This window comes from Eurosta solidaginis, chromosome 3 (assembly GCF_040869045.1).
Source record: "Eurosta solidaginis isolate ZX-2024a chromosome 3, ASM4086904v1, whole genome shotgun sequence".
Taxonomy (NCBI): domain Eukaryota; kingdom Metazoa; phylum Arthropoda; class Insecta; order Diptera; family Tephritidae; genus Eurosta; species Eurosta solidaginis.
This window is the reverse complement of record NC_090321.1, coordinates 8714725-8731927: the sequence shown is the minus strand read 5'-3', so window position 1 is coordinate 8731927 and position 17203 is coordinate 8714725. Positions and strand designations below refer to the sequence as shown.

The 17203-nt window shown below is 35.6% G+C and overlaps 1 protein-coding gene across 18 annotated transcripts in view; it reads left to right on the top strand.

Moving 5' to 3' along the window:
• The first annotated feature begins 962 nt into the window (after window positions 1-962).
• Window positions 963-17203, top strand: part of ckn (CRK like proto-oncogene, adaptor protein) — a 134604-nt gene continuing 118363 nt past the window's right edge. The window contains exons 1-3 of one of the 18 annotated variants that reach the window (XM_067770631.1): window positions 981-1032; window positions 1141-1410; window positions 3593-3914. The gene's annotated coding sequence lies outside the window, so the exon portion shown is untranslated. Of the gene's footprint in view, window positions 1502-3592; window positions 3915-16083; window positions 16628-17203 lie in introns of those variants that run through there. The other 17 variants (XM_067770630.1, XM_067770632.1, XM_067770633.1 and 14 more) reach the window with 17 other exon arrangements.

Genomic DNA, 17203 nt, shown 5'->3' with positions numbered 1-17203 from the left:
GGCTTTAAAATAATCTAGTTCCCAGGGATGGAAAATATGTAAACGCGTAGATTGTCTATGAAGATTTATTGTAGATTAAGGAATGTATAAATGATGTCTTAGTGACTTTTTCTTGTTTCAAATATTTAAAAATCGATCAATTTGGAATGGTGAATGATATGTTTACAATCAACTTTTTCCATGATTCTTTTTCTAAAATACATTTGCCAATTTCTCAAATTCATTTTCCCGTTTCTCAATTAAATTTGTCCTTTTCTCAATTTCATTTGGCCATTTCTCAAATATAATTGGCCTTTTCTCAAATACATTTGCCACTTTCTCAAATATGTTTACCTATTTCTTAATTTAATTTGCCTATATCTCAAATCCACTTAACTACTTCTCAAATACATTTGCTCTTTTCTCAATTTTATATGCCCATTTCTCAAATATAATAGAATTTTACTCCATACGTTTCTCACATATATTTGGCCTTTTCCTTTGCTTCTTTCTTAACATCATTCGCCCATTTCTCAAAACCTTTTGACATTTTCTCAAATACATATGCCCTTCTCATTTCATTTCTCAAATACATTTTCCCTTTTCTCAAGTGCATCGGAAAATGGTGTAGTTCCTGTGGATGGGACATATTGAATGCTGAGATTAACTGGTAGGAGTTTATTGTAGATTTGCGCGTATTTACACGAGGTTTAACCAAAGTCAATTCAAAATTCAAAATAATTGCCAGTAATTGAAACCAAATTGATGCAGTGAAGGATCGTGCCGCTATCATCTTTTGTGTTATACCAGGTTATGATGCAACGTGTCGCGCTATGACACATCGCTTTATACGTATGTACTTTTATATTTACACATCAATCACGAAAGCAGCCCTGCGTTGAAGGTAGGGTTACCAATCTCTAAATATGAACCATGACTGCCAAGCCACAAGTTTTTCTTCATTCGCTTTGTTGAGCAGTTTTCTCCAGATTTTTGACGGCCTCAGTTAAATATTTTTTCGGACGCTATATAAACATTTGAAAATGCAATAAAGTGGAAAAAATTAAATAAATATTTATAAGATAAGATAACATAAAAAAGCGTAATGCACTTTGTAGTTAGTGTTTATTTGGTGTATAAATTGACAAAATTTTCTCCTAGATAAGTTTCATATAAAGAACGAAGAAGGTAGAAATATATACAAAGGCAGACAAATGTATAACCATATCCAAATAAAAGATCTCCATGAAAAAGCGAAAACTTGCAATAAATAAAGCTAATAAAGTTGATAAATGTGATAAATTAAGCACTCAAAAGCAGAATTAACAAAAGCACAAGGTACAAAAAACTGCAAGGAACAAAAAACCAGACAATTTTAAAAACCAAACGCAAAAAGTCCGCACAAGCAGCAGCGTCGCCGTATGCAGACGGGTTTGTGTACAATTCGTACAACCCAATAAACATTTTTGTCAATTCTCACTTTGAGACATTTGAGAATCGGTTCATTTCTCATATTTCAAACGTTAGTTTTCAAATGGGGTTGGATTTTATATAAGGTGCCACGATTTTCAAACTTTTGTTGATTTGAAGGAGTGGCGGGGGTCCTAAATATCACAAAATTATCATCCGCAACTCTAGGAAACTCCTAGTTTATGAAATATAAGCTTTTTAATTTCCAAATTTAGTAAAATTTCAACTTAAGTCCTGCACTTAAAATTCGGTTCGCACATGTCGATAGTGGTATCAAAAGACGCGTATTTGCGTCAAGATTCCGAATCCGAAAGCAGAAACTATATTTTAAATCTCGTTTAAAAGTTATTGGCGGAAAACCCGTCGGTACTATTGTCGCTTTTTTCGTTGTTGCAACACCACTACCAATACTCATAATATTTTTTTTTTTACAAATGTATGTATTCTGCACTTAAGCCCAAAATACATTGATAGTTTGCATTTATCTCGACGTGCCACCACCTTATAATGTTCTATCATGATAAAAAGATATTGTTGCGGAGCTGGCAACACTATTCACCACCTGCATATGGTTTCGTTTGTTTAATTGCAACAACGAAAGAGCGATAATAGTACCGACGGGTTTTCCGCGAATTACCTTTAAACTAGATAAAAAAATATAGTTTCTGCTTTCGGATTCGGAATATTGACGCAAATACGCCTCTTTTGATACCACTATCGACATGTGCGAACCGAATTTTAAGTGCTGGACTTAAGTTGAAAATTTACTAAATTTGGAAATTAAAAAGCTTATATTTCATAAACGAGGAGTTTCCTAGAGTTGCGGATGATAATTTTGTGATATTTAGGACCCCCGCCACTCCTTCAAATCAACAAAAGTTTGAAAATCGTGGCACCTTATATAAAATCCAACTCAATAATGCTGACTATCAAACTGAGAATTAATGTTTTCTCAAACATTTGAGAGAAAAAAATTCTGAAGTATGTCTCAAATTATTCTCAAGTTGAAGATCGACGTTTGAGAAAAAGTCGAGAAAATATTGAGTTTCAAATGACAAATAATGTTGAATATCAAACTGAGAACCAATGTTTTTTTGAAATTTTTGTTTTCAGTGTTTGTTGGGAAATCAAGAAAAATAAAGAAGAAAGTTGAAGGGCTGGCGCTGACTTGGCATTTATCGCTGCTTTGCTTTATATTTTGTATTTATCTATTACCTTCACTTTTTGCATATATTCATTTAATTGCTTTATTTAATTTGAATTTCGTAATAAACAAACGCTTTAGTACATATATAAATTAAATATTACAAAATATATTTGTTGCTTGAAAACAGCCAATTAGATTTGCATTGCCAATGCGGCAGAGCGTATACCTTCTCCAAAGCAGCGCAGTCGCTTTTTTGTATATTCAAAGAGGACAAAAATAACTCTTGAAAATGTGTGGAAGCAATTTAAAATTACCCCGCAAATGGGACCATAACAAATCAATTTCGCAAAAAGTACAAACTGACATCTCTTATTATTTCTATCCTCTTTGGAATTACCAAAAATTGTCTTCTTTCGCAAGATATTCACCAAAACACGAAAAATTAGGGGCGCTCCGAAACATGTGCTGGAATCCGTAGTAACCGTTCGCAGAACACCCTTTATGAATTGGCGGCCTTCCGCCCGCGCTTTTAGAAAATTATTCTGTGTGCCGGCTTAGATATCAGGAATGCAGGCAGTCTTTTCTTCGACCCGTGAATGAAGAATGTGTGAACTTTTAAGCCACATTCTTTACCAGCGAGTGATTGATTGAAGAAACAGCAATCTTCAATCAATGATTTAAATTTTCAAATGATTGCACAGAACACCCTTATTCTGGTTTGGAGATCATAATTAAAACCGCGCCAAACACCTCTACACAATTTTTGTTCGTGGATACAAAAAAATTATCAAAATTACAACAACCACATGCAATTTTTCAATATTTTTTGAGCGAAATTTTTGCTTTTCCACCTTCAGATTGTTGTTGCCGCGGTCAGTACGTGTATTTTTGGACGCTTTCTAGCAGTCGACCCATATTTTTAATTATTAACTTTACGCTATCTTCGCTCTTCTATCCGCCTTAAATCTGTGGTAAACATCTCATACTTGGTTAAAGATCTTAGATAGATGCTGTACATTGGATTTGTTAGGGCGTAGATCATAATAAACAACAGCGAAACTAATTAAGTCGTTTAAATGGGCCTTGTCTAAACATTAATATACTTACCTGCATTTATTCAATAAATAAACAAAATTATCAATTTGGATTGTTAAAGTTAGAAATAAAATTACAGTTTCTTAACAACAAAACAACTTAAGAAAAAGCTTCAAATTTAATCCATTATAAAGTTTCCTGCAAATTTAAAACATCAAATATTGGGAAGTCCAAGAAAAAAACTTTGAAAACAATTGAAATACTTTGGAATATAAAAGACAAGGTCAGTATCTACGTAAATTCAAAATATGTGTATACTTACGTACCTATTTAGTTTTATACGTATATTTAATAAGTCTACTTATACATACACCTAAAACTTGCATTCTAAATATGTTGTTGTTTTGGCATCTAATTAGGCATAACCTGATATAATTTTCCAATTATTTTCCAATTATTTTGGATATTAACACCTATATATTACGTCCGAATAATTCCCTAGCTATGTTTATTAGGGTGGTTTTAAAAAATCGATGTAGAATTTTTTTTGGGGGCACCCCCTAAAATGTTTCATTTTTTTAGATTTTAAGATTGCCAAAGTTTGAGCACGATTGGAAGATGTTAACCCGTACCACTGGGGCTTCAAAATTTGGTGTCGCCAGTGATACAGTATGAGGAAAAAATAGATACATACATACCTGACATAAAAAAAAAAACGTTGTTGTGGGTCTAAAATTAACGGTATACCATAGCAAACATATTTAAATGAAATGGGATTCCAAAGTACAATTATTTGTCCATAATAAGCAATAAGTACCTGGGCGACCGATCTTTGCTCGGCAATCTTCGAGTATGCCGCATAACATACTTTGTTCCACATGTCATCATTAATCAAACTCTACCCACTCAACATTTAGATGATTAAATTTTCAATTTCCCTAAGTATGAATACAATTAGATTACTCTTTCTGACTAAATAATGAGTTATCATACAATTGAACAAAAGAAATAATCAAATATGAATACTTTTGATGATCAAAAATTGAAAAGCATTTTTCGATCACTTTTTGGAATCAATTTTGAAGTCCTTTGATGATTACATTTTAATATTTCATAAAAACCAACAAAAAAATAATCAAATATGCTTGCCTTTGATGATCAAAAACTGAATATAGTTTTTCAATCGAATTTTGGAATCATATTTGAATCAAAGATGTTTACTTTAGGTGATCAAAAATTTATAATCATTTTTAATTCACCTTTCTGAATCTTTTCTGACTATATTTGTTGACTGAATAATGAGTTTTATACTTGTTAAAATTTTACTTTTTATTGAAAATCTTTTTTTTTCACATAAACACATTTTTTCAATCATGAAGTTCAGAAAAAATATGTATTTAAAATTTTTATTATTAAGACATTCTTCAAGACAATGCAATGCAAATGCTACTCGTGCCCGAAGATTTCCCAACTATTTCTTTACCTTCGGCTTCCCAGAAAATATATAATAGTTGGACAATATAAAAGTTGTGAGCTATTTGACCAGGTAAGTGAAACTCTCTTGACATATGTACCTGGATATGTCTTCAACATCCCGTACCGTATCGTATTTTACGATGTTGACGATCATAGCTGATGTTGAATGTTGTAGTCGCAGGTGTATATCGGTCAAGTTTGTTTGCGAGTGACCTGTGGTTCAAATAGCTCACTTCCGCATGCTTTCTTCCCCTGATGAAATAAAAGTATTATGTAGTATCTTATTTTGAATGAGATATGAAGAATAAATGCATCATAATCGCATTCAAAACTGATTCAAAAATCTCAACCAATACGATTGAAATATGTTCACGAATATGATCAGAAAATGAGTGTGAAAAGCCGTCAAATATTACTCTAAAACAATTAAAGCTAAATTTTACAATGATATCAAATACGAATAAAAAGCTTTTCGAAATATGAATCATAAATGATTAATCAAGAATAATCATATCTATGGTACATTTTTCTCCCGACGTTACGTAAATTTGCGAACAGAAAATGCTTTTAAATTTGAACGTTTTTAATCATCTTGGGGTATGATATTTAAATATTTTTTGATCAAAATTTTCAAAAAATGCTGGCTGGGTACCTTTTTATATGTACATATATTATTAATTTCAAAAATTTTTTTAGTTCTATACTATGAAAGTCTCACAATTTTGTTACATTATTCCAAAACCCCGAATGACAACTATCAGTTAGTTTAAATAAATGACAACTTACTTCTCTAAGGGCCATCTGTTGGTAAGTAGTTAAATGGTTAGACGTCGTTTTCAAATTGAACATATGCCTGTAGGGTTCAACGGTAGAAAATTTCCAATGGTGAGATATATTTTTGCTATGGTGAGAAATCTTTCTAATAGTAATATGTGAGAAATTGCAATTATTTATTTCATATTTGCCAAAAATATGCATTTAAATATATTTTGCTAGAACTTGCCACGGTGCTTTGATATTGCATTTCAATTTTATTAGCGTGTGTGAAAATAAGAAAATTAAGTCGAATCATGTGTAAGATTTTTTTACGAAGATTTTTAACTTTAATGTTATCCTTTAAAGCTTTAATAGAATAAGAGTAACTAGAAATAGTATCGTCTAACTACCCCAACCCTAAATGGCAACCCTACTCAAAAATGTCCCTATTGTAATGCGGAGTGAAATACCTTTCGTTTGATACCCATATCGGCATATCTCATGCAATTTTTTTTTAAATTTCGAATAGGTGGCAAACCTAAATGGCAACCCTACTAAAAAATGTCCCTATAGTAATGCGGGGTGAAATACCTTTCGTTACCCACATCGGCATATGTCATGAAATTTTTTTAAATTTCGAATAGGTGGCAACCCCAAGTGGCAACCCTACTCAAAAATGTCCCCATTGTAATGCGGAGTGAAATACCTTTCGTTTGATACCCATATCGGCATATCTCATGCATTTTTTTTAATTTTCGATTAGGTGGCAACCCTAAATGGCAACCCTACTCAAAAATATCCCTGTTGTAATGCGGAGTGAAATACCTTTCTTTTGATACCCATATTGGCATATCCTCCCCGAGCCTAAAAGAAACACACTGTAGGAAACTGCAGGCCTGTCAAAACAACGTGCTCAGACCTGCCACGGGATATCTTCTAAGTCTCCAGAGCATCATCTACACAGCGAGGCAAGAATACTCGCCATACAGGAGTGACATGAAATGCTGAACAAACAGTTTGTGTTGAACACCCAGAAGCTTGGGCTTCCCAATAATCATCGGATTGAAGAGGCCTTGCCTTCCAGGAACTTAAGGAGTCATGTGCGTTAGTACAACCTAGAAATTCGGTGCTCAAGAATTCAGTCATATGAAAAAAAGAAGTACAAAAAAGGCCCTCGTAGACATCCACAAAAAGTCGTAAAATTACTTTGCAAACAAATGCCCGGTGAACCCCGTTCTCAAAGACAAATGCCCTAAACTCGCAGTTGAGGAAAGCAACCTCCCCAGGGAGGCGCGCGTTATTTTGTCACAAATTCGATCTGGATATAGCAATACTTATCCAGAATGAAACCCGACATACCCGACGTATTTCCCGCTTGTAAAGTGTCACCACAAGACAGCAGCCATCTTTCCAATTGAAATGTGGAACCAACGCCTCAACACTCATATCTCTTTGGTACCTCCCTGTGGAAACTGCAAGTTTCCTCGAACTACCGTTAGAGGATATTAATGACAATTTGTGAGTTATCGCACCCATTGTATGGAGAGAAGCACTACTCCCCCAGTGGGTTAGGTGGCTTAGAATATACCCGCGGCAGGTATGCCTGTTGTAAGTAGCGACTAAAATACCAAATTGATGGAAGGGGTTGTGTAGCGCAACACTTTCAACGGGTTGCCAGCGCAATATAAAGCTTCTCCAACACAATTGTCAACCTCTTCTACCCGTGGAAAATCGTGTCTCTTTAACAACAGAGGCTTTGGCGACCCCAAATTCCTCATGCATCTAGGGGGTGGGAGGGCGGTATGGCCTAGAAGGTTTCATATGATCATACTAAATCGTTCCCGAGATGGTCGGGCTAATACATACCTTACTGGTGCTTGTACCGGATCTTCAGTATGCAAAGGACGAATAACATCGATTACATTCCCCAAGGCCTTCGAGGAGTGTCCTTATCTCTACAACAACAACAACAAGAGAAGCACTGCTACAACAACAACAGGTTATAATCTAGCTAGGGATGGGATATATGTATGTGCACGTGTATTAACTTCTGTAAACATGTTCTTAGAATTTATTTATTATTCTAATTAAATAAATTTCCAATTAAGAAAAAACTATCATACCAACAATTATCACAAACGATGTTTGTTAAGGACTTAACTTTGTTTGTATTTTAAAAAGCCAAATTGGGTAATTCACAAGAGTTTCGTATTCAAGTAAAACTTTAATATTTGAGTTGTTTTCATGGTTACTAATATAAAATTTGATTAAAGCATAGCACATACGACGGTTAGGAGGCCTGCCGTGAATTGCCGTCATATTATTTTTGGAATTGTTTTGTTCTTAACGAACTCTGCATGGTTTCAGTTTTTACTCTCTGTGGGTGAGCCATAGTGCACCCCCGACTTGCACAACCAAAAGTTTACTCTAGTTTAATCGCTTCAGTCAGTTTTAATGCTTATATAAAGCATACTCGCACTATAAATCAATAAGAAGCAAATCAGTGAATTCACAACCGAAATTTGTGTGTGGGAATTGCGATAACGATGGCAATGCATGCAAGTGTTAGGAGAAATTCTCATACGTATTCTACAAATTGCCTAGTCGCCTACACCCACACAAACACATAGACGTTGCTATGTATGTACATATGTTATTATCCTTTGACTCGTCTTTCGTGCCCAAACCATATTTATATGCTACAACATAAATCTGTAGGTACTTTCACAATATAATTTCTCACATATAACGTACTTCACGCTTACGCAATAATCTCTCTCTCTGTCTAGAAATCTATCTCTTGTTAGTATGTTCGAGTTTTTCAATTAGTTGTGTGCCTATTCCTATTTAAACGACTGGCGCCTTTCCTTAGTTCGCACATAAATGCAAATGACTTCGTGTCTTTTGTACCTTTGTAGTGGCGTTCAAGAAGGACTACAAAATCCTTCTTTATTCCTGATTGCGTTTGTGTATTCTATATTGTTGGCTCTCATAAAATTTTAAGTATAGTGAAAAGAATTCAGATGCTAAGTTTGAGGGGAAAAAACGTTTAATTACTCTTAATATAATTTTAAATTTGTTTTTGAAGGTTTTAGCTGTTAAATATTTACAAATATCGGCTAATTATAATCATGTGTTCAATCCTTCTCGTTACAATTATCTTTTTCGTCAAATATTTTACAAGCTGTCTAGACATTTATACCCATAGGACGATTTGTTGCGTCAGAATCCGAATACATCGATACGTGGAAGGTACTTTTTGTATCTCGTGCTAAGCAGGAGGGTCTGCACTACATTCTCCAAATAAAAAAGTACGTGGTCGATGTGTTGTGCACAGAATTTGGGCACGGGGAGCTTATACTAATATGCTAGATTCATCGGAGACATAAAGGGACAGTGAGGACCTGAAATAAAAAGCACAAAAAGAAGACGTAGGCGCAATGACGTATATGTGGACAGGGAAGGGGTGCTTACAAACAGTGGAATTGTGCGAACTCCTTCTCACTCTTACGGGGACTCCTGCAGTATAGCTATTATTTAGAAGCCATGGATTTTATATCTGCTGTCTAATATCAGTACTGGTAGCTATGGAGTGGGAAAAGGATTCAATGGGGTTTTAAGTGCTAATAGCTGCACAGCTTCCCCAACCCAATTGTCTACCTCACCTACCCGAGGCGAATCCTGCTGCAATTATAAATATATTTTACACATATTTAGCGGGCTTCAGGCAAGGCTACAGAGACTCAAAGTCCCTCATGAAACTATAGGGTGGGAGAAGGGATGACCACCCCCAGCGGGTAAGGGGGTTAGAATATACCCGCGGTAGGTATTCCTGTCTTAAGAGGCGACTAAAATATCGGATTCAAGGGGTTTGTGTAGCGCAGCCCTTTCAGGTTGCCCACGCAATACATAGCTTCTCCAAACCCAATTGTAAACTTCACCTACCCGGGGCGAATCCTGTTTCATTAACAGCCGAAGCTCTAGCGACCCCGAACTCCTCATGGAGGGGGTGGGAGGGCGGTATAGGCTAGAAGGTCGCATGTGGTCATAACAAATCGTTTCCGAGATGGTCGGGCTTGTTATCGGAACGTACCGGATCTGTATCCGGCAAAGGACCATCAACTCGAAAACACTCCCCAAGGCCTTTGGGGAGTGTCCTTATCGCTACAACAACAAGAACAACAACAACAGACGGGATGGCCTAGAAGGTTTAATGTGGTCATATTAACTCGTTCTGGAGACAGTCGGCAATCGGTGCTTGTTACCGGAAAGCACGGGATCTATATTCGGCAAAGGAGTATCTTTATCGGTACAAGAAGAAGAATAAAAATATAGAGTGGGAAAAGGAGCACTGGTACTCTCCGCTATATGGCTCACAACGTCGAAGTTCTCCAGTAGAGTTGATGAATCAAAAGGCGTCATAGACGCGGCTGCCAATAGGCCACAAAAATGTGTCTGTGGTTGAAGGATATGACATCAAGATACGAGTTTCTATTTCGTTATCTACTCCAGTGGAATATCACCCTATCTCGGCCGTCTTTTCGAAAACGCGTCATTTCCTAAATTGCTTAAAGAACGTTATATTTCCGAATTCGCCCAATTTCAGAACTTGTTTCAAAACGAACAATCTAGAAATAACTTCAACATATTTGAAATCGGGCATTCTTCAGCAGAATTCTGATATGAGGCGTTTTTGAAAGAAATTTTTTAAAATTTTAAAATGGAAAGATTAAGGGAAATACTTAATTGTCGATATTACAGATTCCACTGCGGTCATCATCAATGTTTCTTCTGGTGTTCCTCAGGGCAGCCATCTTGGTCCGATTATGTTCTTGTTGTTCATAAACGATTTATCCAATACAATAAAATACTCAAAAATCTTGATGTATGCTGACGATGTAAAACTTTTTAAATCATACGCGTCTGTTGAGGAACATTCCTTGCTTCAAACGGATTTAAATCACTTGGCTACCTAGTGCAATGTAAATTATATGCCGCTCAATCTTAAAAAATGCAAAGTTACGTGTTTTTCTCGGAGAATTTCGCCGCCAGTTTCATATACAATTAACAACTATAGTCTAGAAATTGTAAATAGTTTTGTTGACTTGGGAGTCATGATGGATTCCAAACTTAGTTTCAACCTTCATATTAATGCTACAGTGAATAAAGGTAAAGGTGTTTTTGCATTTGTTAAACGGTGGTCAAAAGAATTTAACGACCCTTACGTAACTAAAGCACTTTTTACAACATTAGTTAGGCCAATATTAGAATATAGCTCAGTAATTTGGAATCCGTGTTATCAAGTCCATGCAGACAGTCTCGAATCAATACAAAAACAATTTTTACTATTTGCCTTAAGAAATTTTCAATGGGACTCTATGTAATCTTCCACCTTATACTAATCGATTAAAGCTTATCAATCTTCCAACTCTTGCTAGTCGAAGGGAAATGCTTGGTGTAATATTTATGACAAAACTTTTAAATGGATCAATTTCAAGCCCATTCCTTCTGAATGAAGTGAGCTTTTGTGCTCCCTCTTGAACTTCAAGACACTTCAAACCTCGCCTGCTGGAACAATGTAGAACGAATTTCCAACTAAATGAACCTTTTCGGTGTTTATGCCAAGATTATAACTCTCACTTAAACACATTTGATAGCTCCAGACTCCCTTTTTTCTATAAAAAAGACTATTCTCACCACTCTTAATAATTAATGTATAAAACGATTGCTTCTGTTCGCTTTAAGCATTACGCTTGGCTGATGATATCTCTTCTGTAGCTGAGCAGTCTCAGACCTCGACGCTTGACAAACCGCTGCCCATCAAAGACTCGGCAAAAAAAAAAATGTTATGATATAGACATATGTATATTTAAATCGATTGCGTGAACAGGATTAGCCTGGTTTCATTGGGCCACTTGAGGGCAGCGCGCTGCCACAACGTCCATTAAAAAAAAAATAAAAAAAACTTAAAGACATTGTACCTCGTGTCCAAGCTCTCAAGACACCTTAATGCGTCGAAACTAAGTATAAAGCAAACGTTATTAGTAAGGAGTTCCAGATAATACTTATACGATGCTCACAGGGAACCGAATGGGAGCGGTGATTGTATATTCTGTACTATGCCGATTATTTCTACATAACATAGGAATAAATAATTACATTAAATTCAAATGGATACAAAAAAAAAATAATTGCTGAGCAAATTGTGTTTAATGAAATTAGTGGGTACAATAAAATGTATGAAGAAGTTGCAGTTCTAAAACAAAACATTTACTTATTTTACATCTAAAATTCTACTTTGTTCGGTTGTGTGTATCTCCATAGAAAACTCGTTTTTAAAATTCTTCAAATTTTTAATTACTTATTTCGTTCCACGAGTTTTATTATTGTCCCTTCTAATATAGAGGTACATTTTTCTCCGAGCCTTAAAATACCCAATATTTTTCGACAAAATTCTCTTTGCTGTTGTTTCTCTTTATGCTTCCATATATATTTTTTGGCACTCTTCTTCCTTTTTTTGAGAGGAGCATCGAATTCGTACAACAACACGAGTTGTTATTCGTTGTGATTGTCAACTTTCATTGGATACCGGTTTCGAAGATAGGCTAAAACGAAAGACTTGTTGTCCTCAACAACTTACTCGCACTTCTTTTGCTTTTGACTGCCGTTTACGAGCACAAATATTAATTTTTTTCTGGCACAGTGTCTTCGAAAATGTAAAATGTGGACAAATTATCGAAATTATACCTAGCTATCATACCATTGTGAAGACTCCCTATATCATGTTTTTGATCCGTAATTGCGTTAATGGTATTTTTCAATTGCTTACTTTTTAGTTGGTTACGGTGCGCACTTCCTAATGTTCGCACATGGGTCGTTATATACTTCGGATATATTTCCTGGTAACTTTTAACTTTAACTTTGTGACGATGAAATGGATTACTAACTTAAGTGCATTGTTGTTGTTTTTCAGAAGCCAAAACCTTCGCCGCGTATTGCCGAAGTGACAAACCCTTGGGGAAAATGAATACATTGCGTCCGGTTGCAAGTACCTTCAGATAAAAATACGACTTTCGACTGAACACCCCAGCTGGTTAGGGGGCTTAGAAAATACCCGCGCTAGGTATGCCTGTCATAAGAGGCGACTAAAATACCAAATAGATTCAAGGGGTTGTGTAGCGCCAGCGCAATATATAGCTTCACCAACCCAATTGTCAACCTCACCTACCCGTGGCGAATCCTGTTTCTTAAACAGCCGAGGCTCAGGCGACCCCAAACTCCTTATGGATCTATGGGGTGGGAGGGCGCTATGACCTAGAAGGTTTCATGTGGCCATACCAAATCGTTCCAGAGGTGGTCGGGCTAGTACCTTAATAGTGCTTGTTACCGGAACGTACCGGATCTGCATCCGGCAAAGGACCATCAACATCGATAACACTTGGGGAGTGATTGGGGTGTGTACTTATCGCTATAACAACAAATTTCGACTGAGTTATTTGAGTTTAAAATGAAAACCCACGCGGTTAAAATTTTGAGCCTTAATATGAAACTTTTTTGTACTGCATACATATCGCTCATTTGTTGCAACGTCGTCATAACTCAAAAAATACAATTTTCCAGGAGAGCCATTCAAAGATTTTAACTGCCATATGTTGCGCATATAAAGGCATATTTTCATTTTTATAACACGTGCTAAATTTTTAACTGATCACGAAGATTTTTTATACAACATAGATCATGATATTGGGTACGTTTATATGTTATTAACACAAAAGTCATGTTTTTTGAGTTATGACGAAGTTGCAGCAAATGAGCGATGTGTACATATACGACTAAACCAAATTTGGTTTCAAATATATGTAGATAGTCTTTTCGAAAACGCCATGTCTTACAAAACGTTTGAATAATGCCCTATTTCAGAGTTTGTTTCAAAATCGCTCCTTAAATTACATAAAATCGACCGTGCGCTCTCAACATATGGACAATTTCTGCCATTCTTTTTTATACGCGGCGTGCTTTGCACACATAGTATATTAACTTTGATTGGATAACGGTTGGTTGTACAGGTATAAAGCAGGCATGCTTAACCAACGAACCGATATCATTTCGTTACGATAATTAACGTTAATAAACGAAACGAAATGACTTTGTTTCGTTTATTAACGTTAAGAACGTCAAATTAACGAAATGATTTCGTTTCGTTTTCTGCCATATCAAAACGAAATCAAATCGTTTATGTTGATTATTAATTTCAAGCTATGCTGGCAAAGCTGATTGATGGCGGAGTCATTAAAGGTGAAAACATTAGCCAAGCTGATTGCAACTTTTCTCATGAATTTTGACAGTACGAACATTTCTCAGAGTATTTTGACATTACCACCAACGAATTACACAAACAAATTACATGGAGTTTGTGTGTGTATGTCCGCTCGCTGTTGCCACCTTACGGCTTCATCATGGCTATAGCATTGCCAGCACAATTCAAACATAAAGTATCACGTTTTTGTTAACGTTTTTAACGTTAACGAAAGCTTTTCGTTTCGGTTAAAAACGAGATACAATTTATCTTGATAATTTCTTTATCGATAATATTTCGAAGTGTTTCAACGGAAACGGTGGAAATTTTTTGATAAACAATTAGCTTAACGTTAAGGTGCATCCCTGGTATAAAGTAATCGAGATAGATATAGACTTCCATATATCAAAATCATCAGTGTCGAAAAAAAATTTGATTGAGCCATGTCCGTCGGTCCGTCCGTCCGTACGCTAGCACGATAACTTGAGTAAATATTGAGATATCTTCACTAAATTCGGTACACGAACTTATCTGGACCAAGAATAGAGTGCTATAGAAAATGAGCGAAATCGGATGATAACCACGCCCACTTTTTATATATATAACATTTTTGAAAACACAAAAAAACTGATTTAGTAAATAATACACCTAGAATGTTGAAATTTGACACGTGGACTGATATTAAGACTCTTGATAATAATTTGAAAAACAATTTTATAATGCTCGTGGCACCGCCCACTTGTGATAAAATCAATTTTACAAATATTATTAATCATAAATTAAAAAATGTTAAACCTATCGTAACAAAATTCGGCAGAGAGGTTGCCTTTACTATAAGGAATGCTTGGAAGAAAAATTAACGAAATCGGTTAAGGACCACGCCCGCTTTTATATAAAAGGTTTTTTAAAGGGACGTGGACGAATAAAATAATCTATATCTTTGAAAAAAAAAGAGCTTTATATCAATGGTATTTCTTTTTCCAAGTGGATTTATAACAGTAAATAGGAAAAACTTCAAATTTTAAAAAATAGGCGTGGCACCTCCCCTTTTATGATTAAGCAATTTCTATGTTTCGGGAGCCATAACTCGAAGAAAAATTAACATATCGTAATGAAATTGTGTACACACATTTTCCTTATAGCAGAAAATATTTATAGTAAAATGGACGGGATCGGTTAAAGACCACGGCATCTTAGATATAAAACAAGTTTAAAAGGGTCGTAGACTAGAATAATAAGCTATAACTAAGCAAAAATAGTTTTGAATCAATGATATTTCACTTATCAAGTTTTATTGTCACTTGTTAAGAAATAACTTCACCAAACTTTGTCAACATTTTTACCACTGTATCCGCAATCGCTGAATGGCCTAAAACAAACACATATGTATATATGATTCTACACATTTGCTCCATGATGCCGGTTACTCGCGAAAACTTTTATATAGCTGAAACATACCATCAAAGGCAGGTAGAGACAAAATCAGCTCCAAAAACTTGTACTTGTAGGTAGTTGCCCACAAATTTGTATGTTTCTTACTCCTGCCTTTACATACTGAACTGGAGCTACTTGTACTGAAGTTAAACTCACTATCAACAACTGTGTTTTGAGGTGTATCTAAGCGTGTGTGCGCGTATTCTTGCTGCTTTGGTGTGGCGCTCTTTTACTTTCAAGTATGTATCCATGCGCTCTTTTTTAGGCTCCATTGCAAGCTCCTGGAAACGTATGTAACTTGATTTGGGGATGGCGAAAAATGGCTTTGTGTTGAGTGCATTTCGTCAGCTGCTTGACTCTTTTTCTTGTTTGTTTATTTGTTTATTTTTTCCTTTCGCTGTTTTATTCTTTCTTGGCAATCGTCGTACTTCAAGCTCTGGAATATTTACTCCAATACACGAACGATTGATTTCACAGTTTCAGTTGAATCCAGTGCACTCGCACAATTCGGTACGGTTTGCGGTTAGTGCAGCAGAAAATTGTAGAGAAAATTTAGAGAAAAAAAAAAACAAAATTTAATTGAGGAAAATACTCACTAATACTAGGTACCTACTACATCCATAAATAACGAACTGATTGACGGACCAAAAGTATTGGCCTATAAATGTGAAGTGTTGTGGGTTGTGCTAAGTGCTATGGAGTGTGATAAAATTAAAAAGAGCAAAAGCGCGTAGAAAGAAATTAAATTACTACAACAACGTTTGTGCAGATAGGCAATATGCCGAAGGAAAAAAGTTTCCTTGAAAAATCAATGCAAATGAAATTTTGTAGATTAAATTCTGTGAATGTGGTGAAGAAACCGAAAATTGAAGTATACAACAGTTTGTGAAAAGTTGGAAAGAAAAAGTTTGGGGATAATGAAAATTTAAAAATGTAATTTTTCCGAATAGCTGTGAATTGTTGAAAATATTAATTACGGGACTTCTAAAATAAGTAATTTTTTAAAGTGGCAGTAAAAATCAACACTTAAGATGGTAATTGGATTCTGTGAATTTTTTTACCCTCCTTAAAACATTAAAAACACATTTTTTGCTTATATTTAACTAAATATTTTTACGAAATTTTTATTGTAAATTCCTTCATGTATGTTTAAAAATGCGTTGCCTAGTGTGTATTGGTGTATGCGTAATTGATACATATAACTATACGCAAAAGCGCTTCGGCGGCATGTCTAAATCGTGTGCCGCTATTACAAGGCTCGTATTTTATTCACAGTGGTCAAAATGTCTTACAACCTTAGACTAACAAAGTTGCTTCATTAAAAAGAGAGGTCTGTGGACTCATGACGGGTATTCTGACTGGACACTGCCTTCTGGCGTCACATGCCCTTAAATTAGGCTTGGTCAGTGATAACCGAGGTAGGAAGTGCGGGTTGGAGGAGGAAACGATCGAGCACGTTCCATGCTCGTGCCCTGCACTTGCTAGGCTAAGACTCCAGCTATTAGGAGTGATACAGCTGTCAGATCTAGAAGCAGCAAGTGGGTTAAGTCCTAGGAAACTTCTAGTATTTCCCAAGAGGACGGAGTTATTTTATAACATAGGTCCTGGTT